Source organism: Clarias gariepinus, chromosome 1 (assembly GCF_024256425.1).
Source record: "Clarias gariepinus isolate MV-2021 ecotype Netherlands chromosome 1, CGAR_prim_01v2, whole genome shotgun sequence".
NCBI classification, from domain to species: Eukaryota; Metazoa; Chordata; class Actinopteri; order Siluriformes; family Clariidae; genus Clarias; species Clarias gariepinus.
In genome coordinates this window covers 24,250,242-24,264,142 of record NC_071100.1, presented here as the reverse complement: position 1 = coordinate 24,264,142, position 13,901 = coordinate 24,250,242, and the positions used below count along the sequence as shown (strand labels likewise).

Here is a 13,901-nt window from a genome sequence, read left to right as displayed (position 1 = left end):
GGAGATAAGAATTTAAATTAAAAAAGTATTGAGACTTGATTTAATTATACTTAAAGTACTGTTCCAGTGAGCCATGCACTTCAGTGTTGTAATTAGAGTTTATGTAATTTATCATATATTACTTATAGACTACAAATAAAGACTCAGGTTACATCTCTGGTTCTAATCATAATCATAAGACATGTTAAACTATGAGACCACAGAGTATGTTCTGTGCATGTACGTGTGTTTTGTTTGCAGAATAATTTGCATATCCATTAAGAATAGCTATTTTGTGTCAGTATTTTTCATGTCTTCTTCCTTTCTATGTTTTTACTAACATTAAATTAACAAATATATTATATGTCAAAATCTGGTGTATATCAGTTAAAGATTGTAGGTGTTCACTGAACATCACTCATTTTGCTATCCATTCAATCGCTAGATAGCAACACTCTTTTTCTTTCACAATCACATTCCCTCTCTTCATCTTTAGTTTTGTCATTAAAAAGCCATCAAAAAAACAGTGTTCCAGCTTTGGCGTCTTTACGAGACCTGATTTTATTCTAAAGCACCTTGTGTGGTTATCTGAGCTGTGTAGTAAATGGTGATTTAAAAACAAATTGCTCTTTCCGTAGGACTCTAAATTGAGTCAGGCAAATCTATTTGCAAGCAATGGGTAATGGATTTGTTTTTTTCTTCTTCTTCACATTAAACAAGTACAATCTTAATAAGAAAATGTCTAACCACAGTATCATGCTGTTTTTCTCATCAGTTGGCCAACATCATGCCATCATTTGGGTTCAAACAATTTGTTTGCAAATCTTGGATCGATTTTGTTTGGGTAAAGAAAAAGACGTTCAGCTTTATTCAGTTAACTTGCTTAATTGTCATTAACAATTTTTAGATTATCATGTCTGACTTGTAAGAAACTGACAGTTTAAGCAAGTTCAATTATAAACAGTTCATGAGATTGTAAACAACATGTGTCCAACTAAAGGCATCTGGATTAAGCACAGTCCCGTTACTGCTGCCTAGTTTCACTTACCAAATGCAAATGTCCCCTAGTACCCATAGTGCACTACTTCCCAATATTTTTCGTCTAATTATATATTTTTTTTAAATCATACTGTATAATATGATAAAAAATGGTAGAGGACACATGAGTTTGTTGACACATGAGGTTCCCATGTGCTTTGTTTGATGCTCATTGATAATCTTTGTTTGATGCTCATTAATAATTAAGAGGTGGCGAATGTAAGGCAGCAAGTGAACAGTCAGTTCTGATTTAAATTTAATCTGTTGGAAGCAGAAAAAATGGGCAAAAGCAAGGATATTTCCACTAAAAGCTCCCTTTTCTTCTTGCTATCGTCCTTGCTAACTTTCTTGGAACCAATGGTGCTAGGTCTTCACTAAAGCTTGCACAAAATGCAAAAAAAAAAAAAAACACAATTGAAAGTGGCATTGCCTTACTGGGAAGGGATTTATGTGATTAATATCTTAGTGATTAATGTGTTGGACTATGCTTGAAAGGGCACAGGGTCAAACCCTAGCACCACCAAGTAGCCACTGTTGAGCCCTGAAGCAAGACCCTTAACCCTCAACTAGATGTACGATGAGATAAAATTATGAGTTGATCTGGATAAGGGCGTCTGCAAAATGCTGTAAATCTTTTAAATGGCTTTATATGCAGGCTTTTAGACTGTAAGGTATGATTTTATTCAACATGTGCAAAACTAATTCTAACAATCTTACAGCCTTTTATGCAACCATGGGATCTATTTGTGCCCCCTTGAGCCAAGTTGGGACTTTGGCTTTAAGCAGTATTCTCCTGGTAAACAGATAATCCTGGCAATCATTTGGATGGTATTTTGACACAGGTCACAACATAACTATTTGTTACAGGCTAAGTACACCCCATTTATGTCAATGCTGCTCCCTAATGGCAGTGGCCACTTCAGCAAGATAATGCACAGTGCTATGCTCTGTGTTGGAATGGTTTGAGAAGCAAACTTCCTTTAGCCTAAAAATCCTAATCCAGTCAAGTACCCGAGTGATGTGCTGGAAAAACAAGATTCATTCATAAAATGTCTGACCTAGCAACTTACAGGACTTAAATAGTCTGCTCTACCATAGCACACCAGTAGAGACCTTGTAGAGTCCATGCCTCGGTGGATCAGCGCTGTTTTGGTGGCAGAAGATGTACAAAATATTAGACATGGGGTTTTAATGCCATGGCTGACCAGTGTATATTGACTTGCATAGAAAGAGATAAGCCAGTGTGAGATATGGCCAAATGTTGAAGGACACCTGATCATCATACACATCTGGTATTCTTACAGAAAGAAGAGGATTTTGCCAGAAAGTTGAAATCACTGAAGTGAATAGCAAGTCATATATTAATAGCATTAACATTTCACTTCACAGTAACCACGAGGCCACAAACCTGTTGTAGTATGACAACGCCCCATGTCAAAAGCAAGCTTCATCAATGCATGCTGTGCCAGAGGTGGTGTAGAATAACCTGAGTGTCTTGCTTGACATCCCTGAACTTTTGGATAAATTGGATTGGCAACTTACTGTAGCCGCACACCTCCTTACACAAAATCAGTGCCTGATAACACAAATTCTCTTGTTGGCTGAATGAACACAAATCCCCCACAGCCTCGATCCAAAATGTAGCGGAAAGCCTTCCAAGACGAGTGGAGGTAAATATACCAGCAAAGGGGACTAAATCTGGAATGGGATGTTTAACCAGCTAGATGTGTGTAATGATCAAATAACAGCCACAAGCAAGAATTTATATATTCATTTATTTATTAAAATTTAATCAGTAAATTATGTCACACTAGTCAAATAGTTTCTGTTCCTGATTTAATTGAAGCTACAACTCTACAGCAGCACCAAACACTTTGCTGGAGTATTTTCATGTCAAATGTCCATGGTTGAATATTGGGGTAAGTAATGTGCTCCAAGCAGAAGTGCTCGCAGGTGCCCTAAAGCAGCTAGCCTTTTACTAACAGATGTCTTTATTTAAAATTAATTCAGAACATTGATTTACATATACTGTACATGCATAGTGAAAAATTATCAAGCATCTTTTGTGTTTGATCCTGAGCTCAGGTTACAGTTTGCATGATGTGTCACATATTCTCCATCGTGCCCTTGTCGAGTTTCCTCCCCACCTACTGTAGGTGTGAATTAGTGTGTTAATGTGTGTATGGTGCTATCTCACCTCAAGCCAAGTTTTCACATGAGATGCTCCATATTCATCACAACTGTTACCAGGAGACAGGTACTTAAATATAAACAGATAAAATACTGTACAGTACATGTTTAGACATGCAAAAAAAATTTTTTATTAGACATTTAAAACAGACGACATTTGGGAACTGGAACTGGCAGTTTAGCCGGAATAAAACATAGTAAGCAAAACATGTTACTGTACATACAGTAAGTTGTGTAATAAGAGTCGTTAAAAAAATTATTCCTTAGAACAATAGAGGAACAGTTTATTCAAGTGATTATTAAGTAATTACCCTGTACCTCATGTTTGCAGCATACATGATAACGTATTATATAGTTCAAGAAGACAATGTAATAATAACAAACAGAACTTGCAACATTTATACATTGTTTGTCACGACAAAAGTTTCAATATCTCATTATTTATATCATTATTATTATTTTTAATGATTGGATGGGTAGGGGGGATTGCATTGCTTTTGCTGTTATAAGGCATGCAAATGGACTGCATTTTTGTTCCTGTGCTATAAATTCAGCAGTGTACAGCAAATTCCCCAGTGTTGAATTAACCTTATCTTTATATAGGTCTAGTCGGTTTCAAACGGACTCAGAAAGTAGTAAATCAATTTGACTGTGTAGTAGTTTGCCACCTGACTCAGCTGACTCATATGAAGTTAACCTTAGGATAGAATGGGTTTCGATTTCTTTAAAAGCTTTAGAGAAGCAAGTCCAACAAGCTGCCCTTCTGTAACAGACACCTACACTAGCAGTAGAATTATATTGCACTGCGCTGTTGTTTCGACTGTGAGCACTTCAGTTTTGGTATTTGGGGTTCTAACTCTTCATCTGATTACTTGCTAATCTTATAAATGTTTTCTCTGGCCAGCGGGAGTCCAGTGATAGACTGCAAACGTCATGTGCTTATGACACTAATTGACTTCTGCTGCAGCGCACAATCCAGCATAGGAAACGCAATTTATAAACACAAACCCTGAGATAGAGAAAAAATCCAATTATTGTCTTAGTTTTCGGATAAGCCTGCATGTAATAGGTCAGAGTTGTATATTTTGCTAAGTAGGAGAAGACATTTGTTGTTCCTTGGCTCAAAACGGATAAAGTTTGGCTTTATTATCTTTTACCGTTATCCATAAAGAGCGCATCAATCATGTCTGCTGCCAAAGAAGGAGAGAAAGGAATGTCTTTTTTTTTTTTTAGCTATTTTGATTATTCATGTGTACATATTACATCAGTGTCCTTTAGGGTTCTATGTTTAGAGAGCAAAGATACTATATGCATTTGGTGGAGGAATTAGAAACAAATTCTTAGAAGAAGCTCTGTATGGGAGATTGTCCAGAGTAATTCAGAAGCTAGACAGAGGCCTGGAACATGTCTCAAAGCTAAACACTATTGAGCATTGGTGTGAGATCCACCATTTTCCATTGGACTCTTATCTATTACTCTTTATTTATTCAGACTCCTAGTCATGCAATAAATAAATAAATAAATAAACTAATTAATGAGTTAATGTTTTGTTTTCTTTTATTACATTGTATTCATCAACAGAATAAAATGTTATAATGTATTCTATAAGCGTGAGCTACAGAAAGGGTACTTACTTAACATCAGTGGTATACTGTAAGTGTGCATAGTGTGTGTTTGTGTGTGAGAGAAGGAAAGAAAGTGTGTGTGAGAGAGAGAGAACTGCTTAAAACACAATATTGTGATATGTATTTGTATATAAACTGTGACTTTCTTTTGAATGAAGGCGTAAAACCAATTGACATTTACAGAACACTTCAAGCAAAGTACAGTGATTGATGAGACTCTTAGACGCAGTAAAAGACTTGAATGGTGCAAATATTTTCAAGAAGGCTGTACATGCTTGAGTGATGATCCCTGCCAAGGTGGAGCTTACTGCAGTCGTTTCTGGGAACATTCAGTGAGTAAAAAACATCTGATCCTTGAAAACTGATGGATAACGTTACCAACTTGCAGAAGAGACACATCTGTCTGTGGGGATTGCACACATAATCAGCCACGAACACCACTTGCACATTACAGGAAGCTTGTAGTTATTGCCACATCTCGTGTACAGTCCTGACCTTGTTTCAAACCATTTTTACACGTTCAAGCTGTTAAAGAAGTTCCTGGGAGGCTGAAAGGAGTTCCTGTCTTTCAGACATGAGGCAGGCAGTCTATCTTGATCAAAAAAATATATAAATAAGTAAATAATAATACTATATTGTGGGGCAAAAAAGTATTAAGTCAGCCACCAATTGTGCAAGTTCTCCCAGTTAAATAGATGAGAGAGGCCTGTAATTTTCATCATATGTTTACCTTAACTATGAGAGACAAAATAAGAAAAAAAAAATCCAGAAAATCACATTGTAGGATTTTCAAATAAATTTATTTGCAAATTATGGTGAAAAATAAGTATTTGGTCACCTAAAAACAAGCAAGACTTTTGGCTCTCACAGACCTGTAACTACTTCTTTAAGAGGCTCCTCTGTCCTCCACTCATTACCTGTATTAATGGCATTTGTTCACCTGTGATAATTGACACCTGTCCATTAATTAATAATTGAGTCTCAATATTCTCAATATAAAACGATAAATCGGTAATTCATTATCAATATTTTCATTTTACAAATATCTTCATAGAATCAAATAAATCATCTTCAGGAACATTCAGTCTGGCAGATTATTAGTCTCCTTATTAGATCTACTTAACCAAAATCTATGTGATTCACCTCTATGTGAGTCTCTGGTCTCATCAGTTGTCACACACAGTATAATTCGTCAGCATTGAGAAGAGCTTTATCAGTGAGTGCTTCACTGATTCGGTGTACTGTAATTTAGCACACCATTTAGTCCTGGGTCAATGCCATAAAGTTTGAAATACCAATTTCACTTCACATAAAGGCTAATGAATGTTTCTCACCACTTTGAACTTCAGTCATTTACTGTAGCTGAATTGAAGTGTATATTTTTTCACTTACATATGTTTTTATAGCCACTACTGTCAATTCAAGCAATGCCAGAGAGCCCTTTAGCGAGAACAAAATGCTTAATTGGGCATAAACGTCATCTTGGTTTAATTAAAGCATGTCTTCCATAACTCTGGGGCAGAACTCACTTAAAAACTATATATAGCAAGGTCAGGTCATGAAAAGTTATGATATTGGATTGCATCCTCTAAAGTCTTTTTCCTGATAAAGTAACTACTGTGTCAGTAGTTAAGCATGCTGTGCTTACGCATGTATAACTGCCTGAGCTTCTTTGGTGAGTAATGTGGTAATAAATGCACATAGGAAAATGATTTCTCATGCTCCCAGAACTACTCCTTTACAATTTGAGTCCTGGAGTATGGTCATGTCATCAGAGAAGAAACATTCCATTGATGTGATACCCTGGTCATTCAGTACTGTACATTCTGTTTAGCAGCTGTTCATTTTGTTGACACGTACAGTAACTCTGAAATCCTCGTACTTTTGTTTTTAGGTACAGCTGTGATTCCTACTGTTCTTTTCTTTTCTTTTTTCTTTACAATGCAACTTCAGCAAGCATTTAAGCCATCTCCATTCATTATTCTTTCTTGACCACATTTCCACAAAGGAAAATCTGCTTGATTGACCAATATTTTTTTCCTAGACAGCATATTTTTCTGTATTTACAACCTCTGTGGAGCTTGTGGAAAATGTATTTTTTTCCTAAGAAAGATTAACTGAAACTGTGTTGAAACACCTGACAGATCTGAATGACTTGATAACAAAACCACAAGCAATTATAGTAATGACACACTAATAGAATCATAAAATTGTGATCTCCAACATAGCCTTCACAGATGTGGCAATCTTGCTTAAAGGATTTTCTTTGAAATCCATTGTATAAATAAATATCTTTATTGCCCTGAAGTTAATCTCCTTCATTTTAGCTGGTTCTATTATCACGGATTTACTTAAATTTTTATGCACTGGGAGTTGCTGAGCTCTAATCTGTAATGTACATACTTGCATACTGTATGCATAAAATGTGCTTTATATTTCAAAGTGCTCTTTTGCATTGTAAATTTAATGCTTTGTTTGTTTGTTTGTTTTTTTCCCCCTGGAACAAGCTTATGAAGCTATAGTATAAAATGTTTTAATGGAACACTTGGGGGCAAGCAGTTACTGTATGGGAAACTTCAACAATAAGATGTTACAAAGATGATTATTATCCGATATCATAAGGTCCTATCAAATGTCTTTCATTTTATATTACAGTTATATACTGTAATATAAGATATTATATTAAACCTCATATTACAGGTGTTACAAAAAATAATAATAAAAAAATAATAACTAATAAAAAAATTACTTGTGCATGGTCTTCCTGCCTATGTCTCCTTCAGATTCCCCAACTTTCTCCCAGCCTCCCAAAAAACATGTTAGTATGTGGAAAGAGGGGTTATTTAGCGTGTGAGTGTGTGTGTGTGTGTGTGCATGTATGTCAGAGAATGGGCTACTGAGCAATCTAACTTCCCTGACAGGTATGACTGACATGAAAGTCATAGGTCATTTCGGTCAACCATCACTTAGCGATGTCAACTTGGATGGATGGATGGATGGATAGAGGGGGACTAAATACACTAAACTGTCATTCAAACATGTCATTCAGACATATGCTTGAAAGTATTGGCACCCCATCCTGCATATATTCACAATTAACGCAAGTATCCTCTGTTGATGGGAAAAGAGTTGTAGAAATAGTTAAAGCTAAATGTAAGCTAATTAGATTTAATGAGGTCGGTGATATTATTATTTCAGGCCGAAGTCCATGTACATGTCTGCCTGTCTTTCTGTTTGGCAAAACTCTTTGCCTAACTGGTAAATACAAGTAAATAAAATCTTGTAAGGTTGAGTATATCACGCATTGTTCATGCTAAGTGGTACTTATTTCAACATCAGCCAAATACACTCCCTGTTTGGTAATCAGAGAATGAATCACAGATGAGAAAGTAGATTTGATAAAGATTACGTTTTGTCTTAAAACAACTCTAGCATCTTAAAATTTACTTATACCACCCCAGCTCTGTTATTTTAGCAGTAAAAATAACAAGTATTCATACAGTAGTGAAAATATTTAGTTTAGGTTTTTCACTTAATATTTATTGGTGCAGATGTTTGTTTACATTGAGCACTTAGCTTATTAGTAGCTTATTTTAAAGTAGATTACCATCACTTTTACTCAACATTTTGATTTCACTCACCATGAGTGTTTTATGTTTTTACTTGGAAATCTGCCTTAAGTTTAACCTGCACCATGCAGGTTAAACTTAAGGCAGATTTCCAAGTACTGAAAAAGTTTCATTAATTTTGTTCAGCAGTTGATTTAACTGTTTATTGCATGCGCAGTATGCTGTCAAAACATGTTTCTAATCTGGCACATAACTGTTTAATATTTACTCAATATTTAGATTTCATTTTGGCGCAGGTTTAACTTCAGGCAAATACTTAAGGTCTGGCAAAGTTTCATTACATTCTGTTCAGGCAGGTTTGCATGATGCGGTGACAAATCTGACTGGACAGACATACATACATTTTCTGAGACTAGTTTCAGGTCCTCCAATGTATGAAACTAAGAATATTATTGGAAGAGCAAGCTTTGACCAATGTAAAGGCATCTTTTATTTATATTGAGGATCCTCACTGGTGTTTAGGGGATAGCTGAAGTGGTTACTAAAGATAAACTAATGACAAGCATGATTAATAAAATAAAATACATGTCAGAAACTCGTGAGAGATACAGGAAACCTTAGCGTTTGGGATTTGATTTTTCCCTGTAACAAATGAAAGGATGGGTTAGAAATGATCAGTATCACGTGCTGTTTTTGAGGGAATGTAAGACGGAGCTAAGCTTTGCTCTGCTCCTTTGTAAACCCCAGCACTGAAGTCGGTGTTGCTCGACTTTGCCACATGCTGTGCTTTGGTGAATTGATTCCACTGCAGTAATCTGCACTGAATTAAAGCTGGTACTTAAGTGTTTTAAACGCGAAATAAGAAGGTTAAACTAATAATAATGATAATAATGAAGTGATTGGGTGGCATTGGCACAACCATACTAATCTGCCATACCTCCACACCTCCGAACGTCACTAAATGTTACTGACAAACGAGCCATAATAGGTTAATAAGCTGTATGATTGATTAACACCGGGAAGCCGCTCAGAGGAACTCCTACCTCCTACAACCGCTGGAACGGGTTAGAGCCGCGCGCGCTGTGTTTGGAGGGGGGGGGGTTGTATGGCGGCGAGCGCGCGCGCGTGCGTGAGTGCGTGCGGCTTCCCATATCACAGTGACGTCGCTATCCGGGGCGCGCGCTTCGCTCCTGCGTTCAGTCTCCGGTCCCGGAGTCGGGAGAGAGTCTGCGGTCCTGTGAAGGAATCCGTGAATGAGAACGGACGCGGAAAAGGTTGGACATGAAACGTGAAGAAGTGAAGAAAAAGAAGAAGAAGTGGACACTAAGATCAAGCGAGGACATGTTCATGGGTGAGCAACACCACACACACACACACACACACCTGGACAACGTCTTGACATCACGCACAACAGTTATAAACGCAGTTTCTTCTAATCCGGTTTACTTAAACTATTATGTGCTGTTGCTTTCCCACACTTTGTGCAGCTGTTTAATGAAGAAAACTCTCAAGTTAGTGTGTAAGCTCTTATTATTTCATGAAACAAACAGCAGAAAAGGGACAGGGAAGTCGTGTTAGGGACACCGGCACCGGCTGCTGCTTGTTGAATCTCGGTTGTTTCCTAAAACGCACTTTATTCCCCTAAACTGCGCCAGGGCGCGAGAGCGCGAGCGCCTCGGACCGTTTTAAAGGCGAGCACGTAGCGCGCGCGCTGTTTGCGAGCAACGCCTCTTGTCTAATTAGTTAATCACGCCAAGGCAGAGTTGATGCTTTCCCGAGTTTTGTGTGTGTGTGTGTGTGTGTGTGTGCAATATTTCGGTTTTAGAACTATTTTCCCTCTAAAACATATTTACAATTGAAAAGCAAATTAGGCAGTAATTTTCTTTAAAAAAAAAAAAAAAAAAAAACCCTAGCCTGCTACTGAGATTTGTTTGGTGCGTCGTCTCCATGCAGTGATTCATCAGATCACACACACACACACACACACACACACAGAAAGAGTCATCATCAGAGACAGGATGCTCAGGTCAACATTTATCCCACAGAAATCAGAAATTGATTATAATTTTGTTATGACATCCTTATATCATGTCAGTACTGAATACCAGTGCTGTATCAGGTCCTGTTTTTATAATTAGGACCATTTTTTTATCATGGAAACTTCAAAGCACTTATCTCTAAATTAGCGTGTCTGCCAAAAGCCTAGATGTAAATGTAAGATCTTTTTGTAATAAATGCAATTGAGGCAATGTCACTAAAGCCTGACTGAAATCCCCAGCCCCGGTGCATGTGCCCGCTATGGCTCACTGAGAGCACGTCCTCTTATTATTGCTAGATGTGCCAAGTGTAATGGGAATCAAGATCACCCGATTAACTGCCCTTTCATCTAGACTATTTAATGAAGTGTATTTTTTTATTTTTTATTCTTTTTAAGTTGCAACTTTATTGCCGAAGTCAAGCAAGATTAATGCGAGTCTGGGATGACATTTTACCAGTGGACATTCCTGGAGTGGACTGTATAAAGGGCTGTATAAATGTTTCATTTACCTGAAAGAGCACAGGAGAGAAAAAGAGGGAGAGAGACAGAGGATGAAGAACTGGATTGTAATGTAAAAGTGAGTCCTTGAGGTGAGAAAAAGAATCAGGGATAAATGAATAGAGAAAGAAAGATGAAGATGGTGCAAATGGTAGACCATCCTAATAAGCAGGTGTTGAGTTGTATCTGATCAGGATCGTGTTGGAAGATGTTATTCAGGATTAACCCGTTTTCTCTGCATGTTCACATGGAGTTCATTCCAGTGTCATGGTGTTATACTAAAAATTTTTTATAGTAATACAGATTTAAATGGGTATTAAAGCTCCTGTTTAAAAAAAAAAGCAAAATTAATTATTATCCTGTTTTATCGCAGGGATCAATTGCACTTATGTGAGTGCCGGATTTTGTATATTGGATTTTTTTTAGTGCTCTCATTGGGCAATTAAGACTGAAAGGTCAAACAAAATCCCTTCTTAATCCTGGATTTCAACACTCAGGTAGCATGTACAGAATCCAATATTTGACAATGTGCACACACACATACACACACATGCACAAATGAACACAAAAAGACCAGCCTACTGTAGCTTTGACATACTCTCTACAAGATATCTGCATGTACGTTGAGCTCATATCATCCCTTAATGGGTAAGTAGGAGCGTTTTTCCATAAATGAAAGGTATCAAAGCTTTTTTAAACATAGAACTTGTATCGAATATATATTAAAATATATCTGCTTGGAGAAAAACTGTCAGCAACAACTATAATTACCACCAACATCCAGCTCATCAGATCAAACTCCTCTTTCTGTTGTAAACCAGGATCTTCAGTGTAACCACAACCATCCAGCTAATTAAAACGAGAAGGTGTGTTTTCTTACATGTCAATTATCTCTATCAGAAAGCTTTTGCTTTTACACTGGAATTCAGGAGTTCTAACCGTAGACACATGCTTTAAGGGAGTGGCTTCAAAACAGAACAGCAAAAATGTTCTTCCTGCATTCCTGTGTGTTTCATCTGGGATCTGTGGTTTCCCCTCACCATGCAAAAAAAATGCCGGAAGGTAAATTCAATTCAATCAAGTGTGTTTTCATGCCTTTCATCAAGTGTTTACAGGGTAGTCTACAGGTTCCTAGTGACGATGACCAAGATGAAGTGGTCTTTGATTATAAATGAAAGAATGATCCGCATTGTCACTGAGAGATTATGATTTATTTCATGTTTCAATTCCCGTGCTTCATCAAGAACATCATCACACTCTTCTAACATTTCCGCTCTGTTATCAGAGACCTGAGATTTTGACTCTCTGCTGGGTCTCATAAATATTAATGGGCAGCTTATTGCTAGCATTAGAGCTTGTCAGTGGCTCAGGGGGTGAGCCCACTCACCGATCTGCCAGGCCTGATTTGACTTGTCACTGAAAATGGAAGGAGGCTTCAAAATACCTTTCCCGAAGTTGTCACTGCTTATTTGGTCTTAAACCTTCATGTGTGATTACAGACAATACTTTGTGATAGAGCGTGGTCCTATCTTGTAGCGGTGCATTCACTAGTAATGTAGTCATGTCATCTTTAAGTGAACTGTTTGATATGGAACACATTTCAAATTGGCTTTTAAATGCATGATTTATTTAAAATAGCATATCGGGACATGCAGCATGTGCTCATGCGATAATCAATACCCAGTAGTGGAATTGCATGCAGCATGAGTGTGTAGTTGGGTAAGCATGTCAATAAACCTCCAGTCATGAGGATGATTTGAATTGTAAGCTTGTTTTTAGGCTAACAGCCCCTCATCAGCATATTTAAGACTGCCAGTTACTCGTACGTCTGCGCTGGCTCACCTAAACGTCTCAATCTTGTACAAACACACACCAGTACGAATATTGATGCATGCACCGTCTCTGAATGTGTAAGTAAATATTTGCTTTGCATCCACCAGGGAGCTCCTTTTTTTTTTCGTTCTCTCCCATCAGTTTCTGTCTGGTTGTGTAGCTGCGACCTGGCAGCTCCTCCCTTTAACATAGCTGCAGAGGCAAGCTGCGGAAAAAAGCCAACCTGTCACGGTGGCCTGTCTCCAGGGAGGAGAGCTGCACTCTTTCTCGCTCGCTCTCTCTCTCTTTTCTTTGTGTGTGAGCACTCAGGGAAGTCTCTTCGGTCTTTGACTTCCAACCTGCAGGTGGAGGAACAGAGATACTATCCTGATCCCCGCCCACGTCAGTACTGCTTCGGGTTTAACACATGACAGCTAACGCGGGGCAGGACAAATAATGGAACAGTGCCAGAAATTGCTCAGCAAAACAAGCGGAAGCGTGTCGGTCCATGTTAGAGATTAGCCTATGGCAGACATTGCAAGTGTGTGTAAAATCTGTTGCTATCAGGTTTTCTAGGGGTCTGGAAAGTGCTGAGATTATTAACCCCACCCCCCCGGGTTGTGTTTACAGCTCTGCATAAGGGATTTAGTCCATTAGGAAATTAAATAACAGCATGTGCTAACTAGCGTGCGGCGTTTAATTGTTGCATAGCGCTGCACTGCTGGCCTCCGTCCCTTTTCTCACTTTGTCTTTATCTGATTCATTTACTTACAACAGACACACATACACTCAGACGGTAAGGGCGGATGATACTGTATGACTGCTTTTCTGCTATAATTCATTGTCCTTTGCACTTCTGTAAACATCTACTCAGTGTTTTAGTTCTTGCTTTCCACTTGTGTTAAAGAGAACATAAACAGCAACATAATACATTGATATAATGCTGATTTTATTGCTTGTAAAATGTAATGGACCCGCAGGTGGAATTGTCTTGTTCTGTGGTTAGTACATGAGTTATCGTTTCTCTCAACTCCGACTACAACCCTGAACGTTCCAGCTTCCTGCTTTGCAATGTTCCATAAAAAAAAAATAAAAAAAATTCCATACAGCAGTTTGGAAATACACATCGCAGAATTGCAGGTCGCTGACCCA

At 37.8% G+C, this 13,901-nt stretch overlaps 1 protein-coding gene across 4 annotated transcripts in view; it reads left to right on the top strand.

Moving 5' to 3' along the window:
- The first annotated feature begins 9,571 nt into the window (after positions 1–9,571).
- The window catches only part of htr2cl1 (5-hydroxytryptamine (serotonin) receptor 2C, G protein-coupled-like 1), a 130,735-nt gene continuing 126,405 nt past the window's right edge, over positions 9,572–13,901 (top strand). For all 4 annotated transcript variants that reach the window (XM_053496560.1, XM_053496508.1, XM_053496525.1 and 1 more), the window contains exon 1: positions 9,572–9,752. The gene's annotated coding sequence lies outside the window, so the exon portion shown is untranslated. The remainder of the gene's footprint in view (positions 9,753–13,901) is intronic.